Genomic DNA, 14,637 nt, shown 5'->3' with positions numbered 1-14,637 from the left:
CACGATCGTTGTCTATTGCGGTCCCACAGCTAGTAATACAATACTCTTTAGCCGAGGACACTTTTAAAAACCTAGAAGGTAGTTGCCGATAATTTTGGGGTACCACCTGGGCTTGTTATCCAATATATATAAATTTTGATAGTCTACATTTGACAGTCATCCATGTTAAACATTCTATTCCAGCCATCTTATCGCTGTCGACGAAAAATGACTATTTCCCTGGTTCCTAGTGCTTCCATGTCAACTTTTCCCGTATTTCTCTTGCTGTCACATACTCATCCTCATGTACAAGAATTTTCCTGCATCAAGCAGGCGACTTTTAGGTACTCCCTCATTCCCCCCCTCCCCCCCCCCCAATTTCTCTACATTTTGACCAATTTTCCCTCATTTTATACAAATTTTCCGTCAATTTTCGATATTTTATCGATTTCAGGTCACTTCTGCCCATGCGATCATGACATCACTTCTCACCACATATTCTAAAATTGTTTGTAAATGTCGTACAAATGTCCACATCTAGCGCAAATGCACTATTTTTCTGGTCCGACCTTAATGCATCTATTTTTATTTATTTATTTATTGTACTGTGGGACCACATTAAGGAGAAGTCTCCATGATCATGGAACGAGTCAATACATGAAATTATAACACGATTGTAGAAACAGATAAAATGAAATACAAGAAACATATAACATATAAGAAACATATAAAACAATAGTTAGTTTAAATAAAGAAAATCAACAATGTAACACTGGAATTTGCTTAACTTTTTAGCTCTTCCAGGAGCTCGTCGACCGAATAGAAGGAGTGAGCCATGAGGAAACACTTCAGTTTAGACTTAAAAGTGTTTGGGCTACTGCTAAGATTTCTGAGTTCTTGTGGCAGCTTATTGAAAATGGATGCAGCAGAATACTGCACGCCTTTCTGCACAAGAGTCAAGACAGTGCACTCCACATGCAAATTGATTTGTGCCTAGTATTAACTGAGTGAAAGCTGCTAACTCTTCGGAATAAGCTAATATTGGTAACAACAAACGACATTAAAGAAAATATATACTGTGAGGGCAATGTCAAAATTCCCAGACTATTGAATAGGGGCCGACAAGAGGTTTTCGAACTTACACCACACATAGCTCAAACAGCCAGTTTTTGAGCCAAAAATACCCTTTTTGAATCAGAAGAATTACCCCAAAAAATAATACCATATCACATAAGCGTATGAAAATATGCGAAGTAACTAATTTTCGTGTTGAAATGTCACTTATTTCAGATACTGTTATAATGGTAAATAAAGCAGCATTTAGTTTCTGAACAAGATCCTGAACATGGGCTTTCCACAACAGCTTACTATCTATCCGAACGCCTAGGAACTTGAACTGTTCTGTCTCGCTTATAACGTGCCCATTCTGTCTGATCAAAATATCAGTTCTTGTTTAATTGTGGGTGAGAAACTGTAAAAACTGAGTCTTACTGTGATTTAGCATCAAATTATTCTCCACAACCCACAAACTTATTTCATGAACTACATTATTTGATAATGTTTCAATATTACACACAAGATCCTTCACTACCAAGCTGGTGTCATCAGCAAACAGAAATATTTTTGAATCACCTGTAATACTAGAAGGCATATCATTTATATAAATAAGAAACAGCAGTGGCCCCAGCACCGACCCTTGGGGAACGCCCCATTTAACATTGCCCCATTGGGACTGAACATCGTTACCACTCTCAATATTGCGGAGAATTACCTTCTGCTTTCTGTTCTTAAAGTAAAAGGCGAACCAGTTGTAAGCTACTCCCCTTACTCCATAATGTTCCAACTTCTGCAGTAATATTTTGTGGTCAACACAGTCAAAAGCCTTCGTTAAATCAAAGAAAACACCTAACGTTCGCTACCTTTTATTTAATTCGTCCAAAACCTCACAGAGAAAAGACACTATAGCATTTTCAGTTGATAAGCTATTTCTAAAACCAAAACGTACATTTGACAGCAAATTATGTGAATTTAAATGCTCCAGTAACCTTGTATATACAACCCTCTCGATAACTTTAGCAAACACCGATGGCATAGAAATAGGTCAACATTATCCCTGTCTCCCTTTTTATAAAGTGGCTTCACTACCGAGTACTTTCATTGGTCAGGAAACCGACCACTCCTAAGGAAAAGTTACAGATATGGCTAAGTACTGGGCTAACATACATAGAACAATGCTTCAGTATTCTGCTAGATACCCCATTGTATCCATGAGAGTTCTTGGCCTTTAGTGATTTAATTATTAATGCAATCTCCCTCTTGTCAGTATCATGGAGGAGCATTTCATGTAACTGTCTGGGAACAATTTTTTCTACGAGTGCTGTATGATTCCCTGTTGGGACTAGGATTCTATTTAGTTCACCTGCTATATTCAGAAAGTGATTATTAAATACTGTACATATATGTGACTTATCAGTAACACGTACATTCCCACTACGAACTGATTCTATATCCTCGACCTGTCTCTGCAGACCAGCCACTTCCTTTACGTGACCATATGGTTTTAATTTTATCCTGAGACTTAGCTATTCTATCTGCATGCCACATACTTTTTGCCTTCCTAGTAACTTTTTAAGCACCTTACAATACTGTTTGTAATGGGCTGCTGCATTTAGATTGTGACTGTTTCTAACGTTTTGATATAATTGCCACTTTGTTCTACAAGATATTCTTATTCCTTTAGTCAGCCACCCAGGCTGCCTGCTTGTGCTAGTACCCCGTTTTGAACGTTCTAACGGAAAGCAACTTTCAAAGAGCACGAGAAAAGTCTTGAGGAAAGTATTATATTTATCGTCTACTGTATCAGCACTATAAACATCTTGCCACTCTTGTTCCTTTATAAGGTTTACAAAGGTCCGCACAGCAACTAGATCAGCTTTTTTAAAAAGATGGTAACTATATTTACCATGTGTTGCAGCACAAAAATCTCTTAGAGTTAAAATTTGTGCATCATGATCTGAAAGGCCATTCACCTTTTTGCTAACAGAATGCCGTTGTAGTAATGAGGAATGAACAAAAATGTTGTCTATGGTTGTTCTACTGTCCCCTTGCAGTCTCGTTGGAAAGAATACGGTTTGCATAAGATTATATGAATTAAGGAGGTCTACCAGCGTCATTTTCCTAGTACAGTCACTTATACAATTAATATTGAAGTCACCGCATATAACTAACTTTTTGTATTTCCTATAAAGTGAACTAAGAACCTTCTCTAGCTTTAGCAAAAATGTTGTGCAATCGAAGTCTGGGGATCTATAAATAACAACAGTTAGAAGTTAAGCTCCACTAAATTTAACCACACTTGCACAACATTCAAACACCTTTTCAGTGCAGTACTTTGAAAAATCATTTGACTCAAATTTTCACATACATGGCTACTCCCCCACACCGCAAAGAGCTCCTAGAAAAGCTGCCAGCCAACCTGTATCCTGGTAAAGGAAGCCTCTGAATTATCTCCTTATTTAAGAAGTGTTCAGATATACTAATAGTTTCAGTGTCAACATCTATAAGTAGTTCACTAACTTTATCTCTAATACCTTGTATATTTTTATAAAATATACTAATTCCCTCATTACTCGGATACCTAAGCTTTGTCGAAAGTGGTTTCTTTGTTAGAGAGACTTGCCTTAAGCAGGAATACCTATCAGCTGACTTCAATCTAAAAAAGGTACAGCTCTAACACCCACAACTACCGGAATTTTGCCATGAGTGATCCCACCACCCCCACTTATGCTGTCACCTATAAGCTTTGCCAATCTCCCATTTCCATACCTGTCACTTCCAACCACATATTCTACAGTTGCAGTGCATTTGCTCTGTTTACTGTATGTCTAGGTCTCTACATGTGTTGCGGGTGGCTCCCATGACCTAGAGTTGATTCGAGTTAGTGTTCAAGTGTGGATCTAGAGCAATGTTTGGATGCAGATCCACAATACACCATGCCAAGGATAGGATTTTATGGTGAACTGGACACATGTTATATCCAGAAGGGTGTTCAGAGGTGGAGCCACAACACGCAAGGTCTGGAATAGGGTTCAAAGGTGGATCCACATTCAGACATAGAACACATCTCCAGATGTAATGCATGGTGGATACATAGCTTCAAACTCTATGCCAAATGTAGCATATTGGGGATCCATCTCTGAACATCACTCTGGATATAACATGTGGCGAATCCACCTTGAAACGATATCTCAGACGTAGCATATTGTGGATCCGCATCTGAACATCGCTCCGGATGTAATGTGTTGCAGATCCACTGTTGAACACTAACTCGGATGTGCTCTGGGTCCTGGGAACCATCCATGACACACGCACTGATGCAGAAGTACAGAAAGCAGAGCAAGTGTACTGCAACTGTAGAATATGTGGTTAGCAGTGACTGGATACATAGATGTGAACAACTGTAGTACATTTACAAACAATTTTTGTAAACGTGGCGAGAAATGATGTCATGGCCGCATGGGCCGAAGTTACATCAGGTTTATTCTTATGACAGCTCGACTGATCATTTCAAACAATGCTGAAAATATGACAGCAGCTTCATTGTAGTCGACCACGTCTGGCGTTAACATCGACATCGAGCGAAATTCAAACTGGATTAGCAGCATGTCGTTTGTTCGAAAAAGATAAATCTAATTGTTTGTTACTAGGAATATAATTTTTTCCTAACATAACGCGCCCCCTTGCACGCCATTCGCCTCCCCCCCCCCCCCTTGGGGTCGCGCACCACAGTTTGAGAACCACATCACAAGGTGTAGATATGAAAGAACAACTGTGTCAGGAATATGTAAACAATTTACACAAGGCTAACAAACAGTCAGTGCAAGCTGTAATCTAGATGTACCTTTGACACTTGATGGGGGTGGATTGACAAAAGTAATAGCACAACGTCTCTTTAACGTGCTGCAAAAACCAACTTTTCCAGTGCAGATTTGTTCTTCTCTGACCACAGTGGGGAGCAAGTCAAAAGGAGTTAAACTTCATGCATTAATACCCATCACCATGATCAACTCTTCTCTGAAGTATATTTTTCTGATGTGGAAAAACTTGCAGTAAACTCTCTTGTTGGAACGGATACCTTTAGACAATACAAAGTACAGATTGGCACAGGGCAAGGAAAATGTTTTTTTACAATCAAAGAACAGAGGTTTCACTAAATTTACTTAAAACCAAAAATACTGTCATATACAAATGTACTGTCTCTTTATACACAAAAGGGTGAGCAGCTGTCTGAAGAAGTCGAGTTCAGAGACTGTCCTAACTAAGGAAAGTGAATCTGCTTATTTGTCATAGGATCAGAAGGAGGAGTTACTGGAAGTAATACTTCGTCATATGCAATTATTTAGAAGGGTTCCCAAGGGTAATAAAGGGTTATGAATCTAGAATCGTTTACACATACGGGACAGTCTACTTTTCTTCATATGCAATTCCTTGGGCATGTGGGGAAACTGTGAGGAAAGAACTGAAAGGATGATAAATTGGAAGATCATACAACCCTCCTATTCAAGCCCTATTTTAGATATTGCCGAGCCTCACAGTAGTGTCAGGCTTGTGATTGATGTCCGAAGTACAAATAAAACCATTGTTCCTGTCAGGACATGCCCTGACAACCCTGAAGAACAGTTACTGAAATTTCACAATGTTAAGTACCTCACTATAATCGATTTAAAAGAATCGTATTGGCAAATAGCATTACATGAAGATGGTAGAAAGTACACAGCCTTTGTGTGTGGGGGCAGGAGCTATGGATTTTGTGTTTTGCATTTCGACTTTAACGTGAGCGTGGGTTTTTTCAGTTCCGCGTTGGACAAAGTTTTGGGACCAGAACTCCTCAGTAGAGCCTCTACGTTGATGACCAGTTAATAGCTTCTCCCACACGCGAAGAACATGTGAGGCTTTTTGCACAGATATTACACCGACCTCCAGAATATGGTGTCATAGCTAATTTTACGTAGTCAGAGTTTGGAAAAGAAAAGGTAAATGCCTGGTTCATATTATCTCATCGCAGGGTATATTACCTGTTTCAGGAAACTTGATGCAGTCCAACATTTGCCACCACCAAAGAATAAAAAACAACTCAAGGCACATTTGAATTTGGTTTTGCGTAATTCATTCCAGATTAGTTATTGTATAGTGACGAACTGCATAATCTTTTGAGGAAATACAATCCATGGATATGGACCGATTAATGTCAAGCAGACTTCAACAAAAGAAAGCAACTGTTTACACCACCGTGACCTGTCACAGGGCTTCTGCTTGAGTACAGATGCACCTCCACAGGGACCAGTTAGCAGATCACTCAAGGTGGTGGGGAACTGACACTTAGGATGATCAGTTTTGCTAGTCGAACACCTTCTGAATCTGAGTGGTCATATTCCGTGACACAGTTCAAGGCACTCAGGATTGTGAGAATTGTGGGCTTTGCCATAGGTTCGTGAGTAGTGGATTGCGGTGTGAGACTTGTTCGAAGCATTTTCACTGGGGGGAATGCAGTGGGGAAGCCAGTGGGCATTCTCGTGAGATACTCTCCTGGAACTGCAGGTTATGTAGCAAGAGTAAGTTGATAGAGGAGCAGGAGCGTAAGATCTGTGCCCTTCAGGTGCAGTTGAAAATCGCACAGGAGGAGCTAGATAGGATGAGGAGAGAGAAGGGGGTTGGGGAATGGGAGCTGGCTGTTGGCAAGAGATCTGCTAGGAGAAGAAGATTTTCAGATAGTTTTACTATTGGTGCTTACAATAGATATGACCAACTGTCAGAGTCTAGTGGAGAGGAATCTCTAGTAGCTGTAGATGTAGGAAGCAGGCAGCAGACCTCAGTAGTTACTGTGCCTAGAACAGTTGCAAAGTCGAAGAGGAAGGAAGGTTCTGCTGTTAGGTAGTTCTCAAGGCAGAGGTGTAGGCCAGCAGTTGCAGGAAGTGCTGGGGCGTGAGTACCACGTCACCAGCATTGTGAAGCCTAATGCAGGGTTGGCTCAGGTGACTGTTAACATAGGGGGGATATGTAGGGATTTTACTAAAGAGGATCAGGTAGTGATTGTGGGTGGGGCTGGTAATAGTATTGATAGGGATGGGGAGTATAACATAGATGGTGACCTGGAAAAGATAGCCACTCAGACTGGCAACACGAATGTGCATTTCGTGGAACCGTTTCAGCGTCACGATCAGCCTCATCTTAATACAGCCGTCAGGCGTAATAACATCAGACTTGGGGGTGCGCTGATGACAGAAAGCATCGGTCACATTTCAGTGGTGTCGGTGGAGTCTATCTGCAGGACGGGTTTCACTAGACACGGCCTGCACCTCAACGGGTATGGGAAGGGGAGGTTGGCAAAGCTTTTAGGTGACAGCATAGGTGGGGGTGGTGGGATCACTCACGGGAAAATTCCTGTAGTAATGGGTGTTCCAGCTGCACCTTTTTTAGATTGAAGTCAGCTGATGGTATTCCTGCTTAAGGAAAGTCTCTCTAACAAAGGAACCACTTTCGACAAAGCTTAGGTATCCGAGTAATGAGGGAATTAGTATATTTTATAAAAATATACAAGGTATTAGAGATAAAGTTAGTGAACTACTTATAGATGTTGACACTGAAACTATTAGTATATCTGAACACTTCTTAAATAAGGAGATAATTCAGAGGCTTCCTTAACCTGGATACAGATTGGCTGGCAGCTTTTCTTGGAGCTCTTTGCGGTGTGGGGGAGTAGCCATGTATGTGAAAAACGGTGTCCCATTTGAGTCAGTTGATGTTTCAAAGTACTGCACTGAAAAGGTGTTTGAATGTTGTGCAGGTGTGGTTAAATTTAGTGGAGCTCAACTCCTAACTGTTGTTATTTATAGATCCTCAGACTTCGATTTCACAACATTTTTGCTAAAGCTAGAGGAGGTTCTTAGTTCACTTTATAGGAAATACAAAAAGTTAGTTATATGTGGTGGCTTCAATATTAATTGTATAAGTGATTGTGCAAGGAAAAGGATGCTGGTAGACCTCCTTAATTCATATAATCTTATGCAAACAGTATTCTTTCCAACGAGACTGCAAGGGGACAGTAGAACAACCATAGACAACATTTTTGTTCATTCCTCATTACTACAACGGCATTCTGTTAGCAAAAGGGTGAATGGCCTTTCAGATCATGACGCACAAATTTTAACTCTAAAAGATTTTTGTGCTGCAACACATGTTAAATATAGTTATCAACTTTTTATGAAAGCTGATCTAGTTGCTGTTGGGACCTTTGTAAACCTTATCAAGGAACAAGAGTGGCAAGATGTTTATAGTGCTGATACAGTAGATGATAAATATAATACTTTCCTCAAGACTTTTCTCGTGCTCTTTGAAAGTTACTTTCCATTACAACGTTCAAAACAGGGTACTAGCACAAACAGGCACCTGGGTGGCTGACTATAGGGATAAGAATATCTTGTAGAACAAAGTGGCAATTATATCAAAACATTAGAAACTCAAAATCTAAATGCAGCAGCCCATTACAAACAGTATTGTAAGGTGCTTAAAAATGTTATTAGGAAGGCAAAAAGTATGTGGCATGCAGATAGAATAGCTAAGTCTCAGGATAAAATTAAAACCATAGCGTCAGTCGTAAAGGAAGTGGCTGGTCCGCACAGACAGGTCGAGGATATAGAATCAGTGCGTAGTGGGAATGTACGTGTTACTGATAAGTCGCATATATGTACAATATTTAATAATCACTTTCTGAATATAGCGGGTGAACTAAATAGAAACCTAGTCCCAACAGGGAATCATATAGCGCTCTTAGAAAAAAGTGTTCCGAGACTGTTACCTGAAATGCTCCTCCATGATATTGACAAGAGGGAGATTGGGTTAATAGTTACATCACTAAAGACCAAGAACTCTCATGGATATGATGTGGTATCTAGCAGAATACTGAAGTATTGTTCTATGTGCGTTAGCCCAGTACTTAGCCATATCTGTAACTTTTCCTTTAGGAGTGGTCGGTTTCCTGATGCATTAAAGTACTCAGTAGTGAAGCCACTTATAAAAAGAAAACTTTAGACACATTTCTATGCCATCGGTGTTTGCTAAAGTTATCGAGAAGGTTGTATATACAAGGTTACTGGAGCATTTAAATTCACATAATTTGCTGTCAAATGTACGTTTTGGTTTTAGAAATGGTTTAACAACTGAAAATGTTATATCCTCTTTTCTCTGTGAAGTTTTGGACGGATTAAATAAAAGGTAGCGAACGCTAGGTGTTTTCTTTGATTTAACGAAGGCTTTTGACTGTGTTGACAACAAAATATTACAGCAGAAGTTGGTCCATTATGGAGTAAGGGGAGTAGCTTACAAATGGTTCGCCTCTTACTTTAAGAACAGAAAGCAGAAGGTAATTCTCCGCAATATTGAGTGTGGTAATGATGTTCAGTCCCAATGGGGCATTGTGAAATGGGGCATTCCCCAACGGTCAGTGCTGGGGCCACTGCTGTTTCTTATTTATATACATGATATGCCTTCTAGTATTACAGGTGGTTCGAAAATATTTCTGTTTGCTGATGATACCAGCTTGGTAGTGAAGGATCTTGTGTGTAATATTAAACATTATCAAATAATGTAGTTCATGAAATAAGTTTGTGGGTTGTGGAGAATAATTTGATGCTAAATCACAGTAAGACTCAGTTTTTACAGTTTCTCACCCACAATTAAACAAGAACTGATATTTTGATCTGACAGAATGGGCATATTATAAGCGAGACGGAGCAGTTCAAGTTCCTAGGCGTTCGGATAGATAGTAAGCTGTTGCGGAAAGCCCATGTTCAGGATCTTGTTCAGAAACTAAATGCCGCTTTATTTACCATTAGAACAGTATCTGAAATAAGTGACAGTTCAACATGAAAAGTAGTCTACTTCGCATTTTTCATACGCTTATGTCATATGGTATTATTTTTTGGAGTAATTCTTCTGATTCAAAAGAGTATTATTGGATCAAAAACTGGCTGTTCGAGCTATGTGTGGTGTAAGTTCGAGAACCTCATGTCGACCCCTATTCAGTAGTCCAGGAATTCTCACATTACCCTCACAGTATATATTTTCTTCAATGTCGTTTGTTGTTAGCAATATTAGCTTATTCCCAAGAGTTAGCAGCTTTCACTCAGTTAATACTAGGCAAAAATCAAATCTGCATGTGGAATGCACTTCCTTGACTTTTGTGCAGAAAGGAGTGCAGTATTCTGCTGCATCCATTTTCAATAAGCTACCACAAGAACTGTGGTTCATGGTGTGGGTTCCTGTAGTCATGTCCTACTTCATGAACCATGGGCAACGTATGAGTGGCCAAGTAAGTGGTCCCGACAGTCGGGATACCAGTTACTTTGAAATAAGGCTGGGCATCTCAGACATATTCTGAGTCGTGGTCACCTTTGTGCTCATACGGCAAAGACTACCAAATCCACCGGTTAGTCCCTCAGCCGTTAGGGGTAAAACCTAATGGGACTCGGGGCAAGTAAGGCTAGCAACCTGCTTCCCTGGTACTTTAAATATGATGCTGGCAACAATCAGAGCAAAATGCCTCGGACCTTTGGAGGTGACGGAGTCCCACCTCTAACTGACAAACCAGGGACTCCTAAGATACGACTTGGAAAACAAATGGTAATGAGATGGGGAGCTATTAATATCAATGGGGGCTACTCTGGGAAGAAGGTAGAGCTGGCAGAGGCTGCAAGTAAGATGGGACTGAACGTTTTAGCTGTTAGTGACATTCGGGTAAGGGGTGAGAAAGAAGAGGAAGTGGGAGAATACAAGGTCTACCTGTCAGGAGTCAAAGCAGGAATAGCACAATGGGGTGTAGGGCTTTACATCAGGAAAGAAATGGAACCCAGCGTAGTTGCAATAAGGTATGTAAACGAACGACTGATGTGGATAGATTTGACAGTGTCTAGCAAGAAAATTAGGATTGTGTCAGTATATTCGCATTGTGAAGGGACAGATCAAGATAAGATGGGTAGTTTTTATGAGGCACTCAGTGATGTAGTTGTTAGAGTAAAGGACAAGGACAGTGTTCTGCTAATGGGTGATTTTAACGCCACGATTGTAAATCGAACAGAAGGGTATGAAAAGGTTATGGGTAAATTTGGAGAGGATATGGAGGCCAACAGGAACGGGAAACAACTCTTGTATTTCTGTGCCAGTATGGGCTTAGTAATCACAAACTCCTTTTTTAAACATAAGAACATTCACCGGTATACTTGGAAAGGCAGGGGAACCAGATCTGTCATTGACTATATAATGACAGATCAGGAATTCAGGAAGGCTGTGAGGGACACACGTGTATTCAGGGGATTCTTTGATGACACTGATCATTATTTAATCTGCAGCGAAATTGGGATTGTGAGGCCGAAAGTGCAGGAGGTCAGGTCCATATGTAGGAGGATAAGAGTGGAGAAACTTCAGGATAAGGAAATCAGGCACAAGTACATAACAGCGATCTCGGAAAGGTACCAGTTAGTTGAATGTAGTCAATTACAGTAATTGGAAAAGGAATGGACAAGGTACAGGGACACAGTACTAGAAGTGGCTAAAGAATGTCTTGGAACAGTAGTGTGTAAAAGTAGGATGAAGCAAACAGCTTGGTGGAATGATACAGTCAAGGCAGCCTGTAAAAGGAAAAAGAAGGCGTATCAAAAATGGCTACATACCAGAACCCAGGTAGACAGAGAAAGTTATGTTGAAGAAAGAAACAAAGCCAAACAGATAATTGCAGCATCCAAGAAGAAATCGTGGGAAGACTTTGGAAACAGGTTGGAGACTATGGGTCAAGCTGCTGGAAAACCATTCTGGAGTGTAATTAGCAGTCTTCGAAAGGGAGGTAAGAAGGAAATGACAAGTATTTTGGACAGGTCAGGAAAACTGCTGGTGAATCATGTTGATGCCTTGGGCAGATGGAGGGAATATTTTGAAGAGTTGCTCAATGTAGGTGAAAATGCGATCAGTAATGTTTCAGATTTCGAGGTAGAATGGAATAGGAATGATGATGGAAATAGGATCACATTTCAGGAAGTGGAAAAAATGGTCAATAGATTGCAGTGCAATAAAGCAGCTGGGGTGGATGAAATTAAGTCGGAACTCATCAAATACAGTGGAATGTCAGGTCTTAAATGGCTACACAGGATAATTGAAATGGCTTGGGAGTTGGGACAGGTTCCATCAGACTGGACAAAAGCAGTAATCACACCAATCTTTAAACATGGAAACAGAAAAGATTGTAACAACTACAGAGGTATCTCTTTAATCAGCGTTGTGGGTAAAATCTTCTCAGGTATTGTTGAAAGGAAAGTGCGAGTATTAGTTGAGGACCAATTGGATGAAAATCAGTGTGGGTTCAGGCCTCTTAGAGGTTGTCAGGACCAGATCTTTAGCTTACGGCAAATAATGGAGAAGTGTTATGAGTGGAACAGGGAATTGTATCTATGCTTTATAGATCTAGAAAAGGCATATGACCGGGTTCCTAGGAGGAAGTTATTGTCTGTTCTACAAGATTATGGAATAGGAGGAAAACATTTGCAAGCAATTAAAGGTCTTTACATGGATAGTCAGGCAGCAGTTGGGGTAAGACAAGGATGCAACCTGTCTCCACTGTTGTTCATATTATTTATGGGTCATATGTTGAAAACAATAGACTGGCTGGGTGAGATTAAGATACGTGAACACAAAATAAGCAGTCTTGCATATGCGGATGACTTAGTTGTGATGGCAGATTCGATTGAAAGTTTGCAAAGTAATATTTCAGAGCTAGATCAGAAGTGTAAGGACTATGGTATGAAGATTAGCATCTCCAAAACGAAAGTAATGTCAGTGGGAAAGAAATATAAACGGATTGAGTGCCAAATAGGAGGAACAAAGTTAGAACAGGTGGACGGTTTCAAGTACTTAGGATGCATATTCTTACAGGATGGCAACATAGTGAAAGAACTGGAAGCGAGGTGTAGCAAAGCTAATGCAGTGAGCGCTCAGCTACGATCTACTCTCTTCTGCAAGAAGGAAGTCAGTACCAAGACTAAGTTATCTGTGCACCGGTCGATCTTTCTACCAACTTTGTTGTATGGGAGCGAAAGCTGGGTGGATTCAGGTTACCTTATCAACAAGGTTGAGGTTACGGATATGAAAGTAGCTAGGATGATTGCAGGTACTAGTAGATGGGAACAATGGCAGGAGGGTGTCCACAATGAGGAAATCAAAGAAAAACTGGGAATGAACTCTATAGATGTAGCAGTCAGGGCGAACAGGCTTAGATGGTGGGGTCACGTTACACGCATGGGAGAAGCAAGGTTACCCAAGAGACTGATGGATTCAGCAGTAGAGGGTAGGAGGAGTCGGGGCAGACCGAGGAGAAGGTACCTGGATTTGGTTAAGAATGATTTTGAAGTCATAGGTACAACATCAGAAGAGGCACCAATGTTAGCACTGAATAGGGGATCATGGAGGAACTGTATAAGGGGGGTTATGCTCCAGACTGAACGCTGAAAGGCATAATCAGTCTTAAATGATGATGATGATGATGACCACAAGAACTCAAAAATCTTAGCAGTAGCCCAAACACTTAAGTCTAAACTGAAGAGTTTCCTCATGGCTCACTCTTTCTATTCTGTCGAGGAGCTCCTGGAAGAGCTGTAAAATTAAGCAAATTCCAGTGTTACATTGTTGATTTTGTTTATTTAAACTTGCGACTTGTCGCCTGAATATGTTTCTTATATTTCATTTTATCTGTTTCCACTATTGTGTTATAATTTCATGTACTGACTCGTTCCATGACCATGGAGACTCCTCCTTAATTTGGTCCCACGGAACAATAAATAAATAAAAAAATTGTATAGGCATTTAAGAAATTTGAGCACTACTTACGGAGCAAGCACATCAAAGTGTAGTGTGACCATCAGACACTTTCTGTTCTGTTGACACACAAATTATTACATTGACTGTTAGCAGGTGGTGCATGTACTTGCAGGAGTTTAGTTTTGAAATCATCTATATCATGGGTAAACAAAATATAGTCACAGTCACATTGTCAAGGTTATTTCAAGGGTTCAACGAATTCTTAGAATTCGCATAACAGAATTACGTATTTAGGGTCCTGCTTATGCAAAGCAATACACAACGACCATATTATGTAAAGATGTGCGAGTTTGGAGTTATTGCAAAGCAGAGACCTGGGATGGAGAAGGGTAAGGGCGAAACTGCCTGAAAATAACAACGAGAATTTGAGGAAATTATGTACTATATATGAGGGAGTGTACGTCGAATCAAGAACAGTAGTTTGTGTGTTTAACAGGTTACATACATGATTTCATTTTATACACTCACAATGTATGGGGTCAGTATTGAGTTTCAAAATGAATCTACAAGATAAATACATACTGATATTCCCAACTTACAGAGAATACACTCCTGGAAATTGAAATAAGAACACCGTGAATTCATTGTCCCAGGAAGGGGAAACTTTATTGACACATTCCTGGGGTCAGATACATCACATGATCACACTGACAGAACCACAGGCACATAGACACAGGCAACAGAGCATGCACAATGTTGGCACTAGTACAGTGTATATCCACCTTTCGCAGCAATGCAGGC

The sequence above is a fragment of the Schistocerca cancellata genome, chromosome 2 (assembly GCF_023864275.1).
Source record: "Schistocerca cancellata isolate TAMUIC-IGC-003103 chromosome 2, iqSchCanc2.1, whole genome shotgun sequence".
Lineage (NCBI taxonomy): Eukaryota > Metazoa > Arthropoda > Insecta > Orthoptera > Acrididae > Schistocerca > Schistocerca cancellata.
Note: the sequence above shows the minus strand (reverse complement) of the source record.